We start from the raw sequence: 8,105 nt of genomic DNA on the forward strand, positions 1-8,105 counted from the left end.
ACACAAATAAAAGCTGCAGAAACTACCATATAGTTACAGATGGTACTGGTGCGAATGCCTAGTCACTCAGTCGTGTCCGACTCTTTGTGACCCCATGGACTGTGGCCCACCAGCTCCACTGTCCATGGGGATTCTCCAGGCAAGAAAATTGGAGTGGGTTGCCATTTCCTTCTCTAGGATGCAATGGTAGTGTAGACCATATAGATTATTACAGATGTCTAAAATACAGCATATTTGGGGGCCAGGTATTTACTCATTTTTAGTCTAGATGGGGGGGGGGAATCTATGCCAAAGTCATAAATCTTCCAGAATCACATGGAAGACAAGTTGTGCTTAACACTGTCTCTAAGAAACGGCTTCACAGACCCAAATCCAGTGACTTCTGGGCCATCCCTCAGAATCCTGCGAGGAAAGAATTCCACTACACATACACAAAGGTTCTAAAACACCCCAGAATGAGTGTTTCAGTGAATGGTTTTGATTCGTCGTGACAGGCGACAGTCCCCGCTAACGTCGACTAAACACCTGATCGCCCCTACCTCCTCCCGCAGCGCTTACTGCTCAGTGAGCCTCTTCAGCTTTTCGGCCAGCTCCATGTTCTCCTGGCGGAGCTTGGCGTTGTGTATATCATGTTGCTCCAGCTGTGCCTGGATTTCATTCAAAGTAATTTGAAAGTGTGCAGTGGCTTCTTTCCGGCCTTCTTCCTCCTCTCGGGCCTGCTGCATATTTTCTTCCTTTAACGTCTTATTGTGACGCTGAAGTTCCCTGCAAAGAGATTTGAGCTTGCTTCTTGCCAAGATAGCCTTGCTGTGTTAACTCTGCAAATGAATGGCGCGAATAACTTTTATTATATTCTAGATCCCTTATAAATAAATCCCCCATTACTGTTGGCATTTTAAGCTAAAGCTTTGATTAATATGAGGTAGAATGAGGACTTGTGCTATATATAATGTGCAAAGCATTTTACTATGTAGGAAAACAAGTGCAGTCTAGTTAGGAGAAAACTAACTCTAAATCACGCACGCCTTAATGATATCTGCAAATGACATCTATCCTCTGCAAAGTCAAAATTGGAGCAGTTGCTCATTATGTTACTTAATATTCCTTATTAAAAAAATCTGTATAGTCAAAATATGCTGCAATTGGTGTCTGAGTAAAGAATATCCTTTCAGAAATAACTAGTATGCTTTGTTGTTTAAACAATGATAACAATATATAATTCTGTTTCCTTTTCTATTTTATTTAACAGGACTAAAGTGTTAACCAAAATATTGATTGTTGATATTTATTTGCTTTCATTGCAAATAATTGAATATCTTATTTTTACTTTTATTTAATATTTATTTCAACATGATAAGTCATCAAAATTTGTATGCTTAATGTAAATTATTTTATTTTAAATAAGTGGTAATTGAATCATTTTTTAAGTACATGCAGTTGAGCTATCATTTATATTTTGATTAATTCTAATTTATGTATGGCCTTTGAAGGAAACAGTCATTTTGTTTTAACTGGAACATTGTGCTTCATGATGAAAAGTAGTTAATCTGAGTGTTGGCTCAGAGATGTTTCAACGAAAATAAAAAAAGAGTAATGATCACCAGTGATAATTCAGAGCAAATTTAGTTTGGTTAAGACAATAAAATTTAGTGTAGTAGTAGGAGGCAGTTTTCCTATTAAGAATATTTGCATTTGAGTCTAGCTCCAATAATTGTGTGTGTGTGTGTGTGTGTTATGTAATATCTTTAAGCCTCAGTTTTTCCAGTGGTAATGTAATAATAGCATCTGCCACTAAAGGCTGCTGTGAAGGTAACTATAAATATATGTACGACTGAGTCTAGCATGTTTTCTCAGAAGATCTTACAAATTTTCCAGAAAGAATACCTAAGTGAGGTCTCAGTGTTACCTCAAATTTTATTTACATATATATATTAATATATATATATTATATATATATATTAATAATATATATATTATTTGCATATATATATATATATATATATATATATATCTTTTCTCAGAAGATCTTACAAATTTTCCAGAAAGAATACCTAGGTGAGGTCTCAGTGTTACCTCAAATTTTGTTTATATATATATATATAATGAAATTTCTTCTAGAAATTGAACATTTTGTGTGCAGCATTAATAACTTTATCTGCTATAAAAATGTATATTTCAACAAATAAAATAAGAAAAACATATAGAAAAAAGCTGTAATTAAAAATAATTATTTTCACCACTCAGAGATAATCAGTTAATATTGGATAGTTTGCTTTCAGTTTTCTTTCTTATATAAATTAAAATATGAGATAATATTGTTAGGTAGTTAGAATAGGAAACAGGAGTCCAAAATGGCGGTGGCTAAAAGACAAGGAAGGGAAAAGCCCATGAAAATAGAACAAAGGAAGGTCAAAGGAAGGTCCAAGGACCAGAGTGAGAACTTCAGGTAGAACAGCACTCCTGGCTAAGCCCAATTTGCATAGTGCAGACCCAGGGGGAGAAAAAAACATAAAAATAGGAGCCAAAGCTCTCTCTCTCTTTCTCTTGCTCTCTCCCCCTCCTCCTCCCACTTGTATGCGCTCTTTCTCTCTCCCCTCCCCCCTGTGCTGGGGCATTCTCTTCACGTCTTTGGGTCGACGGTCGGTATGCCCCCATGCTTTGAGGATGGATTTTCCTGCTATCATCTAACTAAAAGAGCTGTAACACTGAGCTGTAACACTGACTCATCTAAGAGCTGTAACACCGTCTGTCCAAGACCCAAGAGCTGTGACCCGCTGAGTGCTCTAATGTCCGTCACTCCAAATCTTTGTTGTGATGAGACAGAACCAAGGAGTGTACACTCGCCTGACAATACAATTGAAAGCATACAAATAAATGACATAATGTATGCCAGCCACTTTTGGAGTAGGAAATGGCAACACACTCCAGTAATCTTGCCTAGAAAATTCCATGGACAGAGGAGCCTGGTGGGCTACTGTCCATGGGGTTGCAAAGCTTTGGATTTCACTGAGCACAAGCACGCACACATGTGCCAGCCATTGGATATTTATAAAGTGATGAAAATGATAGATAGCGTCTAGATTTCATACTGCTTGAAAATTCCATGGCCAATGGAAGAAATTACTTACAAATCATATATCTGACAAGGGGTTATTATTTGGAATTTGAATAGGACTCCTACAACTCAATGACAACAACAAAAACAACCTGATTAAAAAATGGGAGAAGAACTTGAAACCAGTAGCTTATGTTATTACATGATCACTTATGTCTAAGTGACAATTAATATTCCTACTTCAATACAAATTTAATAACTTTTCTCATTACTTGATCATAAGAAAGCAGAATGTCCCATTGTCCACTCAGTGGACAGAAGACCTAAATAGATGTTTCTCCAAAGAAGACAAACAAATGGCTAATAAACAAATAAAAATATGCTCAACATTGCTAATTATTAGAGAAATGCAAATCAAAACCACAATGAGGTGTCAACTCACATCACTCAGAATGGCCATTATAAAGAAAAAAAAAATCTGCAAACAATAAATGCTGGAGAGGGTGTGGAGAAAAAGGAACCCTCTTACACAACTGGTGCAAATGTAAATTGACACAGTGACTATGGAGAACAGTATGGAGATTCCCTAAAACACTAGGTATAAAACTACTGTATGACCCAACATCCCACTTCTGGGCATATACCCTGAGGAAATTGTAATTGGAAAAGGCACATGTACTCCAATGTTTATTGCGGCAATATTTACAATAGCTAGGATTGGAAGCAATCTAGATGCCCATCAACTGATGAAGGATGAAGAAGTTGTGGTACATATATACAGTGGTATGTCATTCAGCCATAAAAAGGAACACATATGAGTTAGTTCCAATGAAGTGAATGAACCTAGAGCCTATAATACGGAGTGAAAAAGCCAGAAAGAGAAAAACAGATATAGTATATTAACACATATATATGGAATCTAGAAAGATGGTACTGATGAACCTATTTGCAGGGCAGCATTGAAGATGCAGATGTTGAGAACAGACTTGTGGACACAGTAGGGGAAGGAGATAGTGGAACAAATTGAGAAAATAGCATTGAGACATGTGTGTTACCATTTGTAAAATGGATAGCCAGTGGGAATTTGCTGTGTGATATAGGGAGCTCAGGGCTTCCCAGGTGGTACTAGTGATAAAAAAAAAAAAAAAGCCACCTGTCAATGCAGGGGCTGTAAGAGACACCGATTTGAGCCCTGGGTCAGGAAGATGCCCTAAAGGAAGGCATGGAAACTCACCCTAGTATTCTTGCCTGAAGAATCCTGTAGATGGAGGAGCCTGGCTGGCTACAGTCCATGGACACGACTGAAGTGACTTAGCATGCATACATGCAGAGAGTTCAAACTCAGGGCTTTGTGACAATCAAGAGGATTGGGATGGGTGGGACGGGTGGGATAGGGTGGGAGGTAGGAGGTAGATTGAAGGGGGGGACATATATATATACCTATAACTGATTCGGGTTGATGTATGGCAGAAATCAACACAATATTGTAAAGTAACTATCCTCTGTAAAAATAAATATATTTATTTTTTAAAATAAAACATATTTATATTTATAAATAAATAAAAAATATAAATTTAAAATTTATTTATAAATAAAATACATTTGAAGCTATGATCAAAAATCTCCCAAAAAACAAAAGCCCTGGACCAGATGGCTTCACAGGAGAATTCTATTGAGCATTTAGAGAAGAGCTCATGCCTATCCTTCTAAAACTCTTTCAAAAAATTGCAGAGAAAAGAACACTTCCAAACTCATTCTACAAGGTCACCATCACCCTGGTACCAAAACCAGACAGAGACAACACAATAAAAGAAAACTATAGGCCAGTATCACTGATGAACATAGATGCAAAAATCCTCAAAAAATTTTAGCAAACAGAATTCAGCAACATGTCAAAAGCTCAAACACCGTGATCAAGTTGGGTTTATTCCAGGGATGCAAGGAACCTTCAATATATGCAAATCAATCAATGTAATACACCATATTAACAAATTGAAAGATAAAAATCATATGATAATCTCAATAGATGCAGAAAAAGCCTTCGATAAAATTCAGCACCCATTCATTATTAAAACTCTTCAAAAAATGAGCATAGAAGGAACCTACCTCAACATGGTAAAGGCCATAGGTGATAAGCCTACAGAAAACATTATTCTCAATGGTGAAAAACTCAAAGCATTCCCCCTAAGATCAGGAATAAGACAAGTGTGTCCACTCCCACCACTATTATTCAACATAGTTCTGGAAATCCTAGCTATAGCAATCAGAGAAGAAAAAGAAATAAAAGGAATCCAGACCAGAAAAGAAGATGTAAAGCTCTCACTGTTTGCAGATGGCATGATACTGTACATAGAAAACCCTAAAGATAGTATCAAAAATTACTAGAGCTAATCAGTGAATGTAGCAAAGTTGCAGGACACAAACTCAATACACAGAAATAACTTGTATTTCTATATACTAACAATGAAAATCAGAAAGAGAAATTAAAGAATCACTCCCATTCACCATTGCAACAAAAAGAATTAAATATCTAGGAATAAACTTATGCAAGGAGACAAAGAACTGTACACAGAAAATTATAAGACACCAATGAAAGAAATCAAAGATGCCATGAACAAATGGAGAGATATTCCATGTTCCTGGGTAGGAGAATTAATATTGTGAAAATGACTATACTACCAAATGCAATCTACAGATTCAATGTGATCTGTTTACCAATGGCAGTTTTCACAGAACTATAACAAAAAATTTCACAACTCATATAGAAACACAAAAGATCCTGAATAGCCTAAGCAGTCTTGAGAAAGAAGAATTGAGCTGGAGGAATCAACTTTCCTGACTTTGGGTTATACTCCAAAGCTACAGTCATCAAGATAGTATGGTACTGGCACAAAATCAGAAATATAGACCAATGGAACGAGACAGACAGCCCAGAAATAAACCCATACACCTATGCTGCTGCTGCTGCTGCTGCTAAGTCGCTTCAGTTACGTCTGACTCTGTGCGACCCCACAGACAGCAGCCTACCAGGCTCCCCCGTCCCTGGGATTCCCCAGGCAAGAACACAAGAGTGGATTGCCATTTCCTTCTCCAATGCATGAAACAGAAAAGTGAAAGTGAAGTCGTTCAGTCGTGTCCAAGTTCCTTATTTTTGACAAAGGATGCAAGAATATACAATGGGGCAAAGTCAACCTCTTCAATAAATGGTGCTGGGAAAACTGGACAGCTACATGTAAAAGAGTGACATTAGAACACTTCCTAATACCATACACAAAGATAAACTCAGAATGGATTAAAGACCTAGATGTAAGAACAGAAACTATAAAACTCTTAGAGGAAAACATAGGCAGAACACTCCATGACATAAATCAAAGCAAGGTCCTCTATGACCCAGCTCCTAGAGTAATGGAAATAAAAACCAAAGTAAGCAAGTGGGACCTGATTAAACTTAAAAACTTTTGTACAGCAAAGGAAATTATAAGCAAGGTGAAAAAATCAACCCTCAAAATGGGAGAAAATAATAGTAAATGAAACAACTGACAAAGGATTAATTTCCAAAATATATAAGCAGCTCATACAACTCAATACCAGAAAAACAAACAACCCAATCAAAAAGTGGGAAAAGACATTTCTCCAAAGAAGACATACAGATGGCTAACAAAGACATGAAAAGATGCTTAACATCACTCATTATTAGAGAAATGTAAATCAAAACTTCAATGAGATATCACCTCACACTAGTCAGAATGGCCATCATCAAAAAGTCTACAAACAATAAGTGTTGGAGAGAGTGTGGAGAAAAGGGAATGGTCTTGCCTTGTTGGTGGGAATGTAAATTGCTACAACCACTACAGAAGATGGTATGGAGATTCCTTAAAAAATTAGGAATAAAACCACCATATGACCCAGTAATCCCACTCCTAGGCAAATATCCTGAGGAAACCAAAATTGAAAAAGATACATGTATCCCATTGTTCATTGCAGCACTATTTACAATACCTAGAACATGGAAGCAACGTAGACATCCTTTGACAGATGAATGGATAAGGAAGTTGTACATATACACAATGGAATATTACTCAGCCATAGAAAGTAACATTTTGAGTTTGAGTCAGTTGTAATGAAGTGGACGAAACTAGAACCTGTTATACAGAGTGAAGTAAGTCAGAAAGAGAAATATAAATATTGTATTCAAATATATATAAACAAAATCTAGAAACATGGCCCTGAAGTTTATTTACAAGGTGGCAATGGAGAAACAGACAGAGAGAATAGACTTATGGACATGGTGAGAGGGAAAGAGAAGGTGAGATGTATGGAGAGAGTAACATGGAGACTTACATCACCAAATGTAAAATAGATAGCCAACAGGAATTTGCTGTATGGCTCAGGAAACTCAAAAAGGGGCTCTGTATCAATCTAGAGGGTTGGGATGGGGAGGGAGATGGGAGGGAGCTTCACAAGAGAGGGGATATATGTATACCTATGGCTGATTCATGTTGAGGTTTGAGAGAAAACAACAAAATTCTACAATCCTTATTATTACCTTCCTTCTCATAGCCATGTTCACTGTAGTTGACTGTAGTATACCATCATGCCATGTCACCTGGACTATTAGAACAGACTCCAATCAAGTATATGTGCTTCAAATTCTTGCCTCATCCATTTGGTTTTATACAGTAATATCCCTGGTGGCTCAGTCAGTAAAGAATCTGCCTGCAATATAGGAGACCCAGGTTCAATCCCTGGATCGGAAAGATCCCCTGGAGAAAGGAATGACAACCCATTCCAGTCTTCTTGCCTGGAGAATTCCTTGAACAGAAGAGTCTGCTGGGCTACAGTCCATGGGATTGCAAATATTTGGACATGCCTTAGTGACAAACACAAACACAGTAATAATAAAAAATGATTTTCTAAGAACAAAATAGAGTTTAGTTCTCCCAAAGACCCAGGACCTTCACATAACATAAATTATGCTGTTTGTTCTGAAACATGTCATTCACTTGACTTTTAACACACCTTGCTGAACTTTTCAGTTTAATTGTATAAA

At 37.0% G+C, this 8,105-nt stretch overlaps 1 pseudogene; it reads right to left on the reverse strand.

The window, feature by feature from the left end:
* The window catches only part of LOC145525227 (NADH dehydrogenase [ubiquinone] flavoprotein 2, mitochondrial-like), a 39,470-nt pseudogene extending 38,745 nt beyond the window's left edge, over positions 1 to 725 (reverse strand).
* Positions 726 to 8,105: the final 7,380 nt, after the last annotated feature.

Source organism: Giraffa tippelskirchi, chromosome 11 (genome assembly GCF_054371585.1).
Source record: "Giraffa tippelskirchi isolate mGirTip1 chromosome 11, T2T-mGirTip1v1.2.pri, whole genome shotgun sequence".
Taxonomy (NCBI): Eukaryota; Metazoa; Chordata; class Mammalia; order Artiodactyla; family Giraffidae; genus Giraffa; species Giraffa tippelskirchi.